This window comes from Aquarana catesbeiana, linkage group LG01 (assembly GCF_042186555.1).
Source record: "Aquarana catesbeiana isolate 2022-GZ linkage group LG01, ASM4218655v1, whole genome shotgun sequence".
Classification (NCBI taxonomy): Eukaryota; Metazoa; Chordata; class Amphibia; order Anura; family Ranidae; genus Aquarana; species Aquarana catesbeiana.
In genome coordinates, this window is record NC_133324.1 from 615234616 (window position 1) to 615249583 (window position 14968).

The following is a 14968-nucleotide window of genomic DNA, read 5'->3' on the forward strand; positions in this document are numbered from 1 at the left end:
AACAGGGCCATGGAGAAATACATGCCCAGCATTGGCGGTTTGTCATATCGGAATGTGGATTTGGAAGGTGGGATTCCCAGGTTTTACAGGGCCGATGGGGTTCACCTCTCGGATGTAGGTGTGGATTTATTTAATTTGGGATTACAGTCCGGGATAGAAATGGCCACGGTGGTGGGGGTGGGCCGGGCTTGATTTCAAGTCCAGCTGGTGGGGACTGTTTGTTATATGAAGAAGGTTGTTGACTGGCTGCCCGAGTTCTGAAAACTGGGCAGTTTAATAATTTGGTAATGTTATTATGAGAATAAAGTAAGTGCAATTGGATGTTTAGATGTTAAACAAATAAAAGGTGCCACGGACAAATATTTTGCCAAAATGTGTGGTGTGGTTATTTAGCAGTATCTGGGTGGTGGTTAAAGTGGGAGGGTGTGTGGCCTACAATCTCATACCAATTCCACTGTCAACTGCTTAGACAGTTTGGCTATACATACACTTTACAAGATTGGTCGGGTTCAGCTTTCAGCTGGGGACTTTCTTGATTGACAATTGAATGCTGTTGGAGACAGAACTCTGTGCGGGAAGATGTCACATTCATGATAGCTTCCCAGCACAGACACCGACTCCCCCCCCCCCCGAGCTGGATCTGCTTCCCCTCCTCCCGTTCACTCCTCCTGTGTGTGCCCGCAGCCCCACCAACATTCCAACAGTAGGTGAGAAAGACCAGCAACTGCAACTACATCTTGGAGTTTATGCAGTCTGCATGATCCTCCTTCCTTCCTGGGGTGAGCTCACCATCCTTGGTGACTGAGGTGTCCCCCCTCCCCCTCCCTCCCTTTTCTAACCTGCCTTTGAGTACACAGATGTAAAGGGAGCTCTGTGGACTCTGATGTAGGGGGTGGGGCTTTTGGTGAGCAGAGACCCCCTTACATCAGAGTTCCCTTTTACACTAGAGTCCACAGCATTCCCCCTCACATCAGATCCCCCCCTTAAATCAGGGTTCCTAAAGCACACTTTACATCAGAGTTCCCCTTTATGTTAGAGTCCACAGAGCTTCCCCTTACAGTGAAATTCTGCTGACTCAATTGTAAGGGGAGCTTTGCAGACTGCAAGTTCAGCTGTAAATGGGAACTCTGTGGGTTTAGATGTAAAGGGGAACTCAGGAGGTTCAGATGTAAAGGGGAATTCGACAGGTTCAGATGTAAAGGGGAACTTGGTGGGTTCAGATGTAAAGGGGAACTCTACGAGCCTGCTGCAGAACATTTAAAGGGGTTACACTGCGGGACCATAATGAAGGCCCTGCAATGAGAGTAAAAGCCTCAGAGATCAATGAGAAGGGCCCTGAGATTCGAGGGAAGGACCTTGGCACCAGAGGTCAGGGAGGCCCTTTGTGGTTTCTTGCACCGGGGCGCTGAAGGTTGTAGTTGCACCTTTGTTATGAGCATGTATCAGTGTATCACTGTATGCTAGCTCAGAGCTTGTCTTAATTACCACCAGTTTCCTAAACTGTGTAGTGGCAGTGATTCTTTAAGAATCTGTCGTAGCCATAGCGACAGGTTCTGAAATATGTTCTTCACTCTGTTTGAAAAAAAAAATTAAAAGTCAGCAGCTACAAATACTTTAATAGAAGGACACTTACTTGTCCATGGATCTAGCGCTGTCCTCAGCGGTTCTTCACTGGTCTTGTGGTCCCTGGCATGTTAACTGTGGGAAGCCAATTGTGACGCTTTGTGGCTTCACGGCCAGCTTCCCACTTCACATACGCAAGCCATGCTGCACTTTGTGAATGGTCCCACAGCCTTCTGTCGAAGCCAGGTACTCGCCTATCCCCCCAGAAAAAAAGTTCCAAAAGAAGAAGAGGAGGGGGCGAGGAGGGCATAAAGCAGAACTTCCCATTTAGGGTGAAGTTCTGCTTTAAAATGGTGGCAGTGAGAACAGTCTGAATTTGTTACACATTTCTATAATGTTACTAAAACTGATGCAAATGTTTGCCTGAATTAGATGCAGGTAGTTTTAAAGGGAACTATCACCAGGAAGTTGTCATTAACGCTTTACTGATGAATTCAGTTAAATATAGTATGTTTGTTCAAAACATTGGAAGGATTAGGCTTTCTCTTGCAAGACCCAATAGGACCTAATGCATATAAAGAAATGTAAGGAATAATCAGATGAACTACAACCCCAGAAATGGTCAACTATGTTACACAGTTAAAGTAAATGAAATCTGCAGACTTAGGTCTAGTTCACACAGGGATACTTAAGCGTACACTGGTGCAAGACCTGTGTGCGCCCACATGGGGATGCACAGGTGTTCTGTGCATACCTGTGCAGGCTGTCCCATTCATATCAACTGGGACGCAGTGGCTATACAGACAGCTGCTGCTTCCTGTCTGACAACTGTGTGGATGCATGGGCACGAATGCACACTGTGTACATTTTGGGGCAATGCACTCACACCTGCACAGCTGTCAAATTGGGAGCAGCAGCTGTGTCTGTGCAGCCTCTGCATCACAATAGACATGAATGGGACTGTCTGTATGGGGGTGCACACAACACTGTGCATCCCGTGTAGGCAAACATGGCCCTTACATAAACATACACTTAAAGTCATACTACAGTAAAGGTTATAATTAAGAAAAAATAATTATACTTACCTGCTCTGTGCAATGGTTTTGCACAGAGCAACACAGAGCCTCTTCTTTTTGGGTCCCCCATCGGCGATCCTGGCACCCCCCCGCTGCGGGCTTGATATCGGGCCACTCGAACAGGCTTGCTCCTGTGAATAGACATTGTCCATTTATCCATTCACACACAAAGCATGGCTCGGCCCTGCCCCCCCCCCCCCCCCGCTCTCTCTTGACTGGCTCTCCAGTTTCTATGTGAGCCAATCAGGAAAGAGAGACCTGGGAGAGCTGCTGCTCTCATGCACAGCGCTGGATCGAGATGGGGCTCAGGTAAGTTTAAGATGGACTGGGGGGGACAGCACACAGAAAGTGTTTTACCTTAATGCATAGAATGCATTAAGGTAAAGAAAAAACCTTCTGCCTTTAGAACCACTTTAAGTACACCCATGTGAACAAGGCCTTGGGCTACATTCACTCTTTCCTGCTGCATTTGGTTTATTTGCATGCATGAGAAATTATTTAGGGAGTATAAACAAACTTTAAGCTTCCCAGATCAAGTTCTTTTGTGTTTAAATGTCCTTGCGTTTACATAAATGCATTTAGATACAGTCAAGGAATCCATTCTGCCCTGGGTGCCCAGAATTCTGTTTTGTCTAAACAGAACTAAACTAAATGCACCTAAATGCAAGTAAACGCACAGCGTTCATTGTATCATTTAGAAACATTCCATGGATTTATAACATTTATAACATTTAGAAATGTGTTATAAATCCATATAAACACATGTAGGTCATTGCCAGTGTGAATGAGGCCTTAGTCTGCATTTAAAGTGGTTGTAAAGCCTAAAGGATTTTCACCTAAATGCATTCTATGTGAAAATCCATCTTTGCTGCAGTTATCAAACCCCCTCCCACCCCCTCACCAGACCCCCCCTCCCCCCCCCCCCCCCGATTTTTTCTTACCCGAGCATGATCGGATCCAGCCACTGTCACTCTTCTCATTGGACAGATTGATAGCAGCAGGAGCCATTGGTTCCCACTGCTGTCAATCAAAAGCTTTAACACAGAAGCCGGGAGAGGGGATGAGTCCTGCTGTCCAGGTCAATGGACACAGCAGTGGGACTCGGGAGTGAGCCTGCAGGCGTGACCCATAGAAAGTGGCTTCTGGGGGCATCTGATGAAGAGGAGAGGCCTGGAGCGCCAGCGGGGGACCCCAGAAGAAGAGGATCGGGCTGCTCTGTGCAAAACTATTGCACAGAGCAGGTAAGTATAGGCATGTTTCTTATTTTTATTTAAAAAAAAAAGGAAGGTTTAGTATCACTTTAAGGCTTGCTTCAAATGCAGATCACATGCAGAAAAACAAATCCACATGAGCCCTAGGCGTGCAGAGATATTCTGTAAGGTCAGAAAATCTCTTTGTGTTATCATGATCATTTATGATACTCAGAAGTGCTCATTATTATTGTCTACTTAAACCTCACACTGTTCGATTGTTGCCTGAGATGACTGAATTGGTCACATCACTTTGCTTAATTAGGCCTTGCAATGCCAATTTAATGACTCTTTCTAGCAGCAAAGAACAAATCTTTTGCATGATATAATGCCTTATCAATGAATCGCATTTTTTAAATATTTTTTTTTTATTAAACTGGAAGCCCATTTTGTAGTCTGATTGACATTTTAATCACACTGAGGATCTGATAGTTTTGCAAAGCAGTAGATATAGTTAGAACAAGTTAATAAGACTGAAGATATTTTCAGAGTGAATGCTGGATAAAATCATACAGACCACAGAGGACGTAATAAAAAAGAAAAAAATCACAAAGCCAATAATACTGAGCTAAGAAGCCAGAGGTTAGGGAAGAAAATTGTAAGATATTATTGTAGCATCTACTTAAAAGAGAAATATGGCCAAAGCTCTTTTGGCCATAATTCTCTTCTGGGTCACAGGAGTGTACTTACTCGTGCTCTCCTGTGGCCCAGAGTCAGCCAACAGTGGCTGTCAGCTGAGGTCACAGAGCCAATCCAGGCTCTGGAAGTATCAGTCCAGATGCCTGACCAGCAGTTGGCTCAGCCTCTCAGCGCACCACTGAAAGCTTGAGCCAGCCGCTTCACATCCTTCACAACCTGACGGTCCAATGAGCGCTGGAGGGGCAGAGCAGACAGTGATGACTGTAATGCCCTGTACACACGATCGGACATTCCGACAACAAAACCCATGGATTTTTTCCGACGGATGTTGGCTCAAACTTGTCTTGCATACACACGGTCACACAAATCTTGTCAGAAATTCCGAACGTGAAGAACGCGGTGATGTACAACACGTACGAAAAAATGAAGTTCGATAGCCAGTGTGGTTCTTCTACTTGATTCCGAGCATGCGTGGAACTTTGTGTGTCGGAATTGTGTACACACGATCGGAATTTACGACAACAGATTTTGTTGTTGGAAAATTTGAGATCCAGATCTCAAATTTTGTGTGACAGAAATTCCGATGGAAAATGCCCGATGGAGCCTACACACGGTCGGAATTTCCGACAACAAGCTCCTATCGAACATTTTCCATCGGAAAAGTGTAGTGGTGCTGTTGGGTCTGGATCATTCAATAGGGTATTATTACCTCTGTTATACATGACAGCTTCATTATTAAGAACATTAGCAGATGCAGGCGGTGTTAAACTCAAACCCAAAAACGTAACATATTGCAGCTTACAAATAATTAGATATGGTGGTTGTATTCATTTTCTTTTTTAGGATTTTTTAGGCTAATTCCCCTCTGTTTTCATCTGGTTACACACGTCCTGGAATAGGGTGCCTACATGAAGGAGCAACACAGACACCTTTGGACAACAGCAGTGTTATTCTGATTAGATGTACTAGTAGAATTAGATACACTAACACATTTCCCAACTTCAGCTAACGCTTTTTAAGCAGTTACAGCATCATTTTTTTTCTTTTGGAATAATGGTTTTACATGAACAAATAAAAGCTGATCATTGTAAGCACCTCTGTCAGCAATACATGGTTTGCCTCAACCCTCCAACTTCTTCATCTGCAGGACAGCTTGTTGGGAATCCCCAGTCATAGAGCTTGACAAAGGATCGCGGCTGCTGTGCCATCCGTAGCGTGCATGCTTGTGAAACGCATTGCATAATGGCGGCCTCATCCATCAATGCCTGTGTACCATCTGCGCTCCAAGCCTCGTTTGGGTTCTCATCCACCGCGGCCGGCTTTTCACATCAGCGGTGGATATTGTGAACACAACGCTTCCCTGCAGAGGATTGGATGGCCCACTGATGACCTCCCCCCCTTGTTGGTACTACTTTATATGCTCATTACCTACTTTTCAAATGTGAGTTGGCACTTTTGAAGTGCTTATTAAAATATTTGTTTTAAATCTACACCCAGAGGCGCCTCTCTCCTTGTTTCATTTAAAGTGGTTGTAAACATTTACAGACCACTTTTTGCTACAGGTATGCCTATAATAAGGCTTACCAGTAGCTACCCCGGATATCTCCTCAACCTGAACGGTTGAGGAGATATCCCCTATCCCCTATATCAGCATGTGCCGACGTCATCGGCACATACGCACTGAAGTAATGGCACGTTCCATCTAAGGTGAGTATTTCAAAATGAGCTAGTATGCTATGCATACTAGCTCATTATGCCTTTGTCTTGCAGATTTTTTTTTTTTTACAACCACTTTAACCGCTTCAGCCCCAGAAGATTTTACCCCCTTCATGACCAGAGCACTTTTACACTTCCCCGTTCTGCGGCTCCGTGACATGATCGCCAGGAGACCGGCGGACATCAAGTCCACCGGTCCCGCGGGCACGGTCACGCTATCCCCGCCTCTTAAAGGGGACGTACAGGTATGCCCATTTGCCCACCGATGCCATTGTGCCGATGTATATCGGCGTGCAGCGGTCGGCAAGTGGTTAAGCAACTGAGCTGGGATAGTTAAAAAAAAATATGTGGCTGTTCCCCCCATAATTTATACCAGGCCCTTTAGGTCTGGTATGGATTTTAATGGGGAACCCACGCAAAAGACAAGAAAACAAACAGTGCAAGTTCCCCTCCCAAAAATTCACGCCAGACCCTTATCCAAAACTTGCGGGTCAGGAAAGGTGGGGGGGGGGGTGCTACAATGGTTGTGGAAAAGAAGTCTTTGACCTCATCAATATGGTGACAAGTTATTTTGCAGGGGGAGCCCCTGTCCCATGCTGACTGCATGTAGGGTCTGGTATGAATATTTTGGGGGACACCTCACACTTTTTTTTTTCATTTTTGCATGTGGTTTCCCCTTAAAAATCTATACTAGACCCAAACAGTCTCTCCTTTCCCCTGAAGCCAGCGCTGCATGCTGATCATGTGAATTGACCGAAGTGCCCTTAGAGTAGGTACATATACACATCTTTCCGCTACAGGCTCGTTAGTATAGGACTCATGCCGCGTACACCTGAGTGAAATTTTCCGACAGAAAGAGTCCGATGGGAGCTTTTCATCGTATATTCCAAAAAGAAAAAGAAAAAGAAAAACTGCGCTGCAGAGCAAAAAAGGTCAAAGGTAAAAGCTGCACACAAAATACACCAATATCTGTGTATACCATGAAAAATTAAAAATAAATAAAGTGCGCTAATTATATGAAAATACACACATAGATGTGAATACATGTGGGTGGTAGTAAAAACCCCAATCTACTGAGAGCAAGTAAATGACTCCATGAGTGGTAGAAATATATAAGTGCAAAACATAAAAACTCAAAGAAGAAACAAAAAATGTGTACATGTGAAGTACAATGATATTAATAGCGTGAAAATCTGAAAATCAAACTCAGTCCATGGGTTCAAACATAAAAAGTTCATCAGTGAAAAAAAGCTTCCATCCACTATACAGCTCAGCAGCAACTAATCCCCCTATGAGTGGATTGACAAAGGAGAGAGATGTGCAGGATGGTGCAAATCCACTGACGGTGACTCAAATAAGTGAGAAAGTGATAAAGGTGGACTCTTACCCTCCGTGTTGGACCCCCTCCTTGGCAGGGTCTATCAGGCATGCAGATTTTTGCCCTCTGCAGGGACCGTGTAATGAGAAGATCTCCCCAGCAGCTGTCAGGAATGTTGTCTCCGATCCGGGCTGGTCCAAGTGAAACGCCTGGAGAGGGGGGAAGGAAAGCTCTCTTGCTCCCAGTGTGGCAAAGGAAAAAGCAAAAGAGCGGAGCTCCAATAGTGTAAAAAGTTTCGGAATTTATTCAATAAAAGTACAGACCGCAACGGAGAGTGCACGCTCCGTGAGGTAAAAATACAATTAAAAACAAGCCGGCATATAAGAATCGTAATACCCCGTGCATAACATGGGGCAATCGTGACGGCTTACAACGTAGCCACGCCCTGGGCGGCTACGTTGTAAGCCGTCACGATTGCCCCATGTTATGCATGGGGTATTACGATTCTTATATGCCGGCTTGTTTTTAATTGTATTTTTACCTCACGGAGCGTGCACTCTCCGTTGCGGTCTGTACTTTTATTGAATAAATTCTGAAACTTTTTACACTATTGGAGCTCCGCTCTTTTGCTTTTTCCTTTGCCACACTGGGAGCAAGAGAGCTTTCCTTCCCCCCTCTCCAGGCGTTTCACTTGGACCAGCCCGGATCGGAGACAACATTCCTGACAGCTGCTGGGGAGATCTTCTCATTACACGGTCCCTGCAGAGGGCAAAAATCTGCATGCCTGATAGACCCTGCCAAGGAGGGGGTCCAACACGGAGGGTAAGAGTCCACCTTTATCACTTTCTCACTTATTGGAGTCACCGTCATCGTATATTCCGATCGTGTGTATGCCCCATTGGACTTTTTCTGTCGAAAATTGAGACAGACTTAGATAGAGAACATGTTCTATATTTTTCCGACAGAATAAATTACTATCGGAAAAACCGCTCGTCTGTATGTTGTTCCGACGCACCAAAAACGACGCATGCTCTGAAGCAAGTACCAGACGGAAGCTATTGGCTACTGGCTATTGAACTTCCGTTTTCTAGTCCCGTCGTATGTGTTGTACGTCACCGCGTTCTGGAGGGTCGAAATTTGATGTGAGTATGCAAGACAGCTTGAGCGGAATTCCGTCGGAACTCCATCGTAAAAACCTTCAGAGTATATTTCGACGGCAAAACCGGTCATGTGTACAGGGCATTAGAATGGGGAGCAGGTTTAAGATCAGGTTTGGACTGAACTTCCACATTAACATTTGGCTCCGACTGACCTCACTAACGTTTGGATTCTGCAACCGAACTTTAGTTATGTTCACTGAACCCTGCTTTAACAGAGCCCAGGTATGTTCAGCTCTTCACTACCTAACACTAAGCTTCCATAATCTAAGAGTAACCCCTTGCTTGCCAGATACTCTGCACTAAAGGTCATCTCTTCCTGCAATAAAATATAACAGCATAGGAAGCCCAGGGCTTGAAACTATCATTCTGGCCTAACGAAAATGCCCAAACAAATGTCAAAGACTTATATTTTCTTGATTTGTTCCCAAGATAAGTGATTTATCAATGTGGAAACTGCACCCTCTGTTGATCCATAATGATAATTTGCAGCATAGTTGTTCTTTCTAGTTAGCAATACATAATTGCTTGTGTCAGAACAGCCTCCTACACTGAAGAAGAAAATCTCAAAATGCTGATACATCCAGTAAGAAGAATAAAATATGAGGAGGAAACTGACACAGAACAGCGAAGATCCTGTTTCAAGTGCCTGCTGTATATAGCAACTGCGACGTTCATAGTGTATTGATTTGCTGGCATGTTATCTATGTGCACAGGAGCCATGACTGTTTGTCTTAGTCACATGGATACTGCAATGCTTTTACTGGCATTTATATTTGTCTGAGTTTCCTGGCTGAAACACTAGATGAAGATACCATACTGACTTGTACAGGGAGACCTCTTCAGTCACCATACAACATATATTATTGCAGCTTCAAACCCATGAACATAGGAAATGTTAGACTAAAGAATGTTAACCTAACACATATATGAAACAGTTACAGTATACATCAACATAATATAGGATCTCCTATTGGTCAACGTAAAAGTAAATGCACTGTAAGCATGTCATCCAAGAAATTGGCTTGATCGCCTTTTTTTTTTTTTACCAGCATCAGCAATCAATGATTGAATTTTTGTTTTTGATAAATGATACATTGATAAATGAAAAGTTATTGTAATAATTCTATAAGTAAAACACTAACTATAATTATGTAATTAAATTTAAAATAAAAATGTAATTCAAAACACTAATTAAAAAAATGCCCTAATAATGCTAGTACCATAAATGACTAATCCAAAGAACAACTGCCCCTTCTTCCCACAAAATTCAATTTCACGTTAGGTAAAATACCCCTCTAAGCATCTCTCACCTTTAAATAAATATTGATCTTTAAATTATAGAGACTGGCGGTAAGAAAATTGCAGTGGTCTTTAAAGTTCACTTAGAACAACATGCTAACACCCACGTGCAGCCCAGTGCTCTATTGATTTACATGCTTTCGCCCACAGGACATTTTTTTTTTAACTACAAAGAACAGCTGTCACATGGATTAACAAGCTCACAAGAAATGGGTCTGAACAATCAAATAGTACAAATGATGAGAAATTTGAATAGGAAAATCTGCACTGCTAGTATTTTGCCACGGGAAAGCTTGTTGAATGTGAGACAAGACACTCATTAGAGATGGAAAGTAGCGTAACATGGCAAAACTCCATGCAGTGTAGAGGAGAAGGAATAAAAGCAGACGAGCTCTGGCGTTAGATTGCTGAGAAGCTGGCAGAGAGAACTCACCAGTGATGATGCTTTCCACAAGTGCGCTGGATACTTGGCCGTGTACTAGCAGTGCAGCCGGTAGAGCTGCCTGGCTTGGCTTTCTACGACGGAGCCCTGCATCTGTTCCCTGTGTGATTGCTCACTGCAGTTTCTCCCATGACTCCATCACCCAGGAATGGAACAGACACATCCGCGCCGACTCTTACCAGCAAAAAGGAACCACCGTTGCCTTAGTCAGGTGCTGTATCTTTAACAAGGTCACAAGCGACAGCAAAAAAAACAAAAAAGGAGCAGGAAAGTATTTGCAACGTAAAAGTCAGCAGCTCACATAGAGGAGGCAGAGAACAGCTACACTACAGCATCTGCCTGCTTCCAACCACTGATATGCTGTGTGCAATTTAAAGCTCCAGGAAGTGGAGGTTACGAAAGGAACTGGATCTGATCAGCAAAAAAAGAACCTTCTCCATCCATAACGCATTGGATAGAAACAACCAGAAGGACTGGGCTTTCCACTTGTAGGGTACTTAACTGAGTTCAGAGGTCAAGTGTTGCTGGTTTCATTACAGAAGCAGAAACATTAGCTAAGATGTGGAAATGACTCCAGGAATTCTCCTTTGATTTTCTTTTTTTTTTTTTCAAACGTCACATAGGAGGATGGCGAAAACCGAGCAGTTTACAAGCCGGGCAGGAAATTCCTGAAAAATGTTTGAACAATACCTTCAGCTGCTTCTGTCTTAGAAATAAAGTCTTTAGGCAAAGACAGAGAGCAGCAATCTGCAAACAAAAAGCATTTATCATGCTAATAGGGAGGTTTAATTATGGCTGCAAAGTTATGATTCAATACTGTAAGCCAGCGCTAGCTGGAGTCCCTGCAGTAGAAAAAAACTAGGATCTATCAAGAGTAACTCTTCGTGGCAGGAAGCAGGTTCATAGACTTTTAAAGCAGACCTTCACCCAGGAATCCGACTTCCTCTCCTCTGATTCCTACCCCCTCCTTACCCCCATTTTATTTACCAATAAATACTTTTTTAATTTTCAGTCAACTTGCTTTCTGTATCTGGGGCAAGACCTGCACATATCTTGCGCATGATATGCCACAGATCTAAAGGACCTGACAGAGACCTGCTGTGTGTTTGTGCATGTGCAAAATCTGCTCAGACCCCCGCACATGCACAGAATGGGGCAGGTCTATGGGACCTGAGAAGATGCGTGGTGTGTCTGCACATGTGTGGGGCTCACACATGCGCAGTAAATGTGTGGGTCTCTGACAGGTCCCATATATGTACACGTGTGGGATATCATTCAAGGATGGCAATGCAAGAGAAAAAAAAAGGGAGGAGAAGTTTGAGATGTAGAAATGACATCATCGCTGGGCTCCATGGACGAGTATGTATTTTGTATCTCCGTAGGAACAATTTACATGCTTACAAAAAAAAAAATGCTAGGGAGGGTGGAGTTCCTCTTTAACCTCCCTAGCGGTAATCTCAAGTGTGGCTCGGGGTTAATTTTCAGTACCAATAGCGGTAACCCCAAGCCACATTTGGGATTGCATCGCCGTATCCAGGTACAGTTACTTACCTTGTCCCTAGTCCTCCCGCTGTGTCCTCGGCCGGATCCTCTGCCCGATGTATTCGGGCTCCGTTCCCTGCGAACGTCTTGACGCATGGGGGGCTAAGCCCGGCGGCAAATTTAAAAAAGTACAAAATACATAACACACACAATACATTGTAATCTGTAGATTACATTACTGTATCAAATCATTTCACCTCCCTTTTGTCCCTAGTGTTTTGTCCAATGCCCTGCATGCACTTTTATATTATATATACTGTTCTTTCTGCCTGGAAACTTGAGAACGTCCATGGCATCCAAAAATTATCCCTTTACGTCAAAAGCGGTTTTAGACCAGCTAGAAAACCGCGATAGTGATTGGTGGGGAAATTCGTCATCGGACATTGAAAGTGACGACAGCTATGATTCTGCGACTGAGCTCAGTAATGTGCGAACTTGGTGCTCTATTGACTGTGATACCGATCACGCAGCACTGAGCTCAGTCGCAGAATTGTCGATGTCGTCACTTTCAGTGTCTGATGACAAATTTTCCCACCAATCACTATCGTTCAATTCTGCAAGTGATTATAATTCACTGTCGCTGTTTTCTAGCTGGTCTAAAGCTGCTTTTGACGTAGAGGGACGTTTTCCATTGTGCAGTCCCGTGTTTCAAAATTTTTACAAACCCGGGATGTTTACTAAACCAATATGCAGTGTCTAGTATTACAGTGACTAGTAATATTGCACCCTTATTTGGACAGATTTCAGTGTTTTTGATTTGATTACATTATTGAATAAAATATATAATTATTTTTTATAATTATTTATAGTTATTTATTATATTATAATTTATGATTTTGTGTTTCAAACCTTACTATACTCGGGATATCTACTAGACTCTTGTTTGGACAGATTTATTCCTAAGAATTATAGGCCTACAATATAAAACGGCAAATTTCCATGCAAAGCAATGGGGGTTATTTACGAAAGGCAAATCCACTTTGCACTACAAGTACAAACTACAAGTGCAAAGTGCACGTGAAATTGCACTGAAAGTGCACTTGGAAGTGCAGTCACTGTAGGTCTGAGGGGGACATGCAAGGAAAATAAAAAAACAGCATTTTAGCTTGCACATGATTGGACGATAAAATCAGCAGAGCTTCCCCTCATTTCAGATCTACCCCTCAGATTTACAGCGGCTGCACTTCCAAGTGCACTTTCAGTGCAATTTCAAGTGCACTTTGCACTTGTAGTTTGCACTTGTAGTGCAAAGTGGATTTGCCTTTCGGAAATAACCCCCAATGTACCGCTTTGACATTCAAAAATCAGGCATAATCATACCGCCAGGGAGGTTAATGAGCAAGAATTCTCGACTATCACAAGAGATATTTCCTTAAATCTAGAGAAATGGCAACAATACTTTATATCTGTTTGTGTCACAGTCTCCTGAGTTAAAGTGGATGTAAACCCACCACTCACCCAGTATAAACTAATGGCACAGTATTAATGTATATATAAACATGCAAGCTTCCTGCATGTATCACTACCTTGCAAATGTCACCCCCTTCAGCAGTAGGAGCCCAGCAAAACTCTGGAATCAGTGGGTGGGTCTCTTTGCCGGAGCTCGGCGGACAGAGTGGTGATGTCACAAGACTCCCCACCCACCTCTACACTCTCCTACTCTTTCTGCTGGCTCTGGGAGCTGACTGCACAATGAATATTGTGCTGATCAGTGTGATCAGTCACACTGATCACGCCCCATGATGAGTAACATCCAGTCAAAACTCAGAAAAGGCACCACATGACTTCAGCATGCCCAATCATGCTGAGGTGTGGAGCAGCCAATCCTGGGAGAGCTGATGAAGAAAGGAGGAGGGATATGAAACTGGAATCGTAGACACTCTCTGCTCTCATGCTCGTTGATGAGATAAAGAAATCAGATGTCAGTCACAGCAATGGGGGATGTGGCGACACAAACTTATCTGTGTGTAGTTTTTTATCTTATTACAAAAAGACAAGATGATTGCTCAGAGTTGGGTTAACTCTTCGTGGCACACAGATGAATTGACATCCTCTACTGTACCAGGTAGAAGTCTTCATTAAAAAAATAAAAATTCAGGTTTACATCTACTTTAAGGTATGAGCTGATTGCCTATGATCGTTCCCGATAACAGATTTGGAAAAGGTTGTATGTCTTTGGGTACAAGGCACAGGACTGGAAGAGAGTGCTTAGCTTTGTATTGACAAAGCACAGGTTCACTTTAAACTTCAACTGTCGCCAGGCTATTGACATTGACATATTCACATATACCTAACATTAAACAATATTGTAAGAGTAAATAAGCTTTAGATCAAGCCCATACTGACCTTTGTAGCTGCAGGTATTGTGAAGTAATTCATCCTCAAAGTTTATAACAGAAGCACTTTCACAGTTTTGGTTCAATCACACGGACTATTATAGGCATTTTTTATGCCTAGCTAAAAACCTAGTTACAAACCTCCCAATGCTTTCCTGTGTCCGGGCAGCCACACTTGGTGTGTACAACCTGCCATACAAGTAAACAGCTGTACATGGCCGCACTCATGTAATTGCTGATCCAACGTATTTTGCGAATGTGAGAAAACATCAAAAGATTTATGCTAGGCATCAACAATGCTTATTTTAGTCCATGGGCATGCACCTTTTATCTGCTCAGTTCACCTGGCCAGCCTTCTAATCTTCCCAAATGTAAACATGGAGCTGGTGTACAGGCAGAAAGGAGAGAGCAGAGTGCTTAGAAAATGTAAACTAAGAGAAAATAATTTTCCAGTATGCTGGAGACCTCCATTACTTATACTGAATAACAGTGGCGGTTGGTACTCCATTAGTCGGGGGAGGGTCAGTAGACGGACCTGACACCCCCCCTTGCTCCAGCCCACACCGCACCCACACCCCTGTTCCCCTCGCCATCTCTCTCACCTTGTGCTTTCAGGCGGCAGCTTCC

General features: G+C 43.6%; 1 protein-coding gene across 5 annotated transcripts in view; it reads right to left on the reverse strand.

The window, feature by feature from the left end:
* ARHGAP24 (Rho GTPase activating protein 24) overlaps nucleotides 1-14968 on the reverse strand; it is a 1254786-nt gene that overhangs the window by 207636 nt on the left and 1032182 nt on the right. The window contains exon 1 of one of the 5 annotated variants that reach the window (XM_073600065.1): nucleotides 10455-11067. The exons of the other annotated variants lie outside the window; for them this stretch is intronic. The gene's annotated coding sequence lies outside the window, so the exon portion shown is untranslated. Of the gene's footprint in view, nucleotides 1-10454; nucleotides 11068-14968 lie in introns of those variants that run through there. 5 annotated transcript variants of the gene reach the window in all.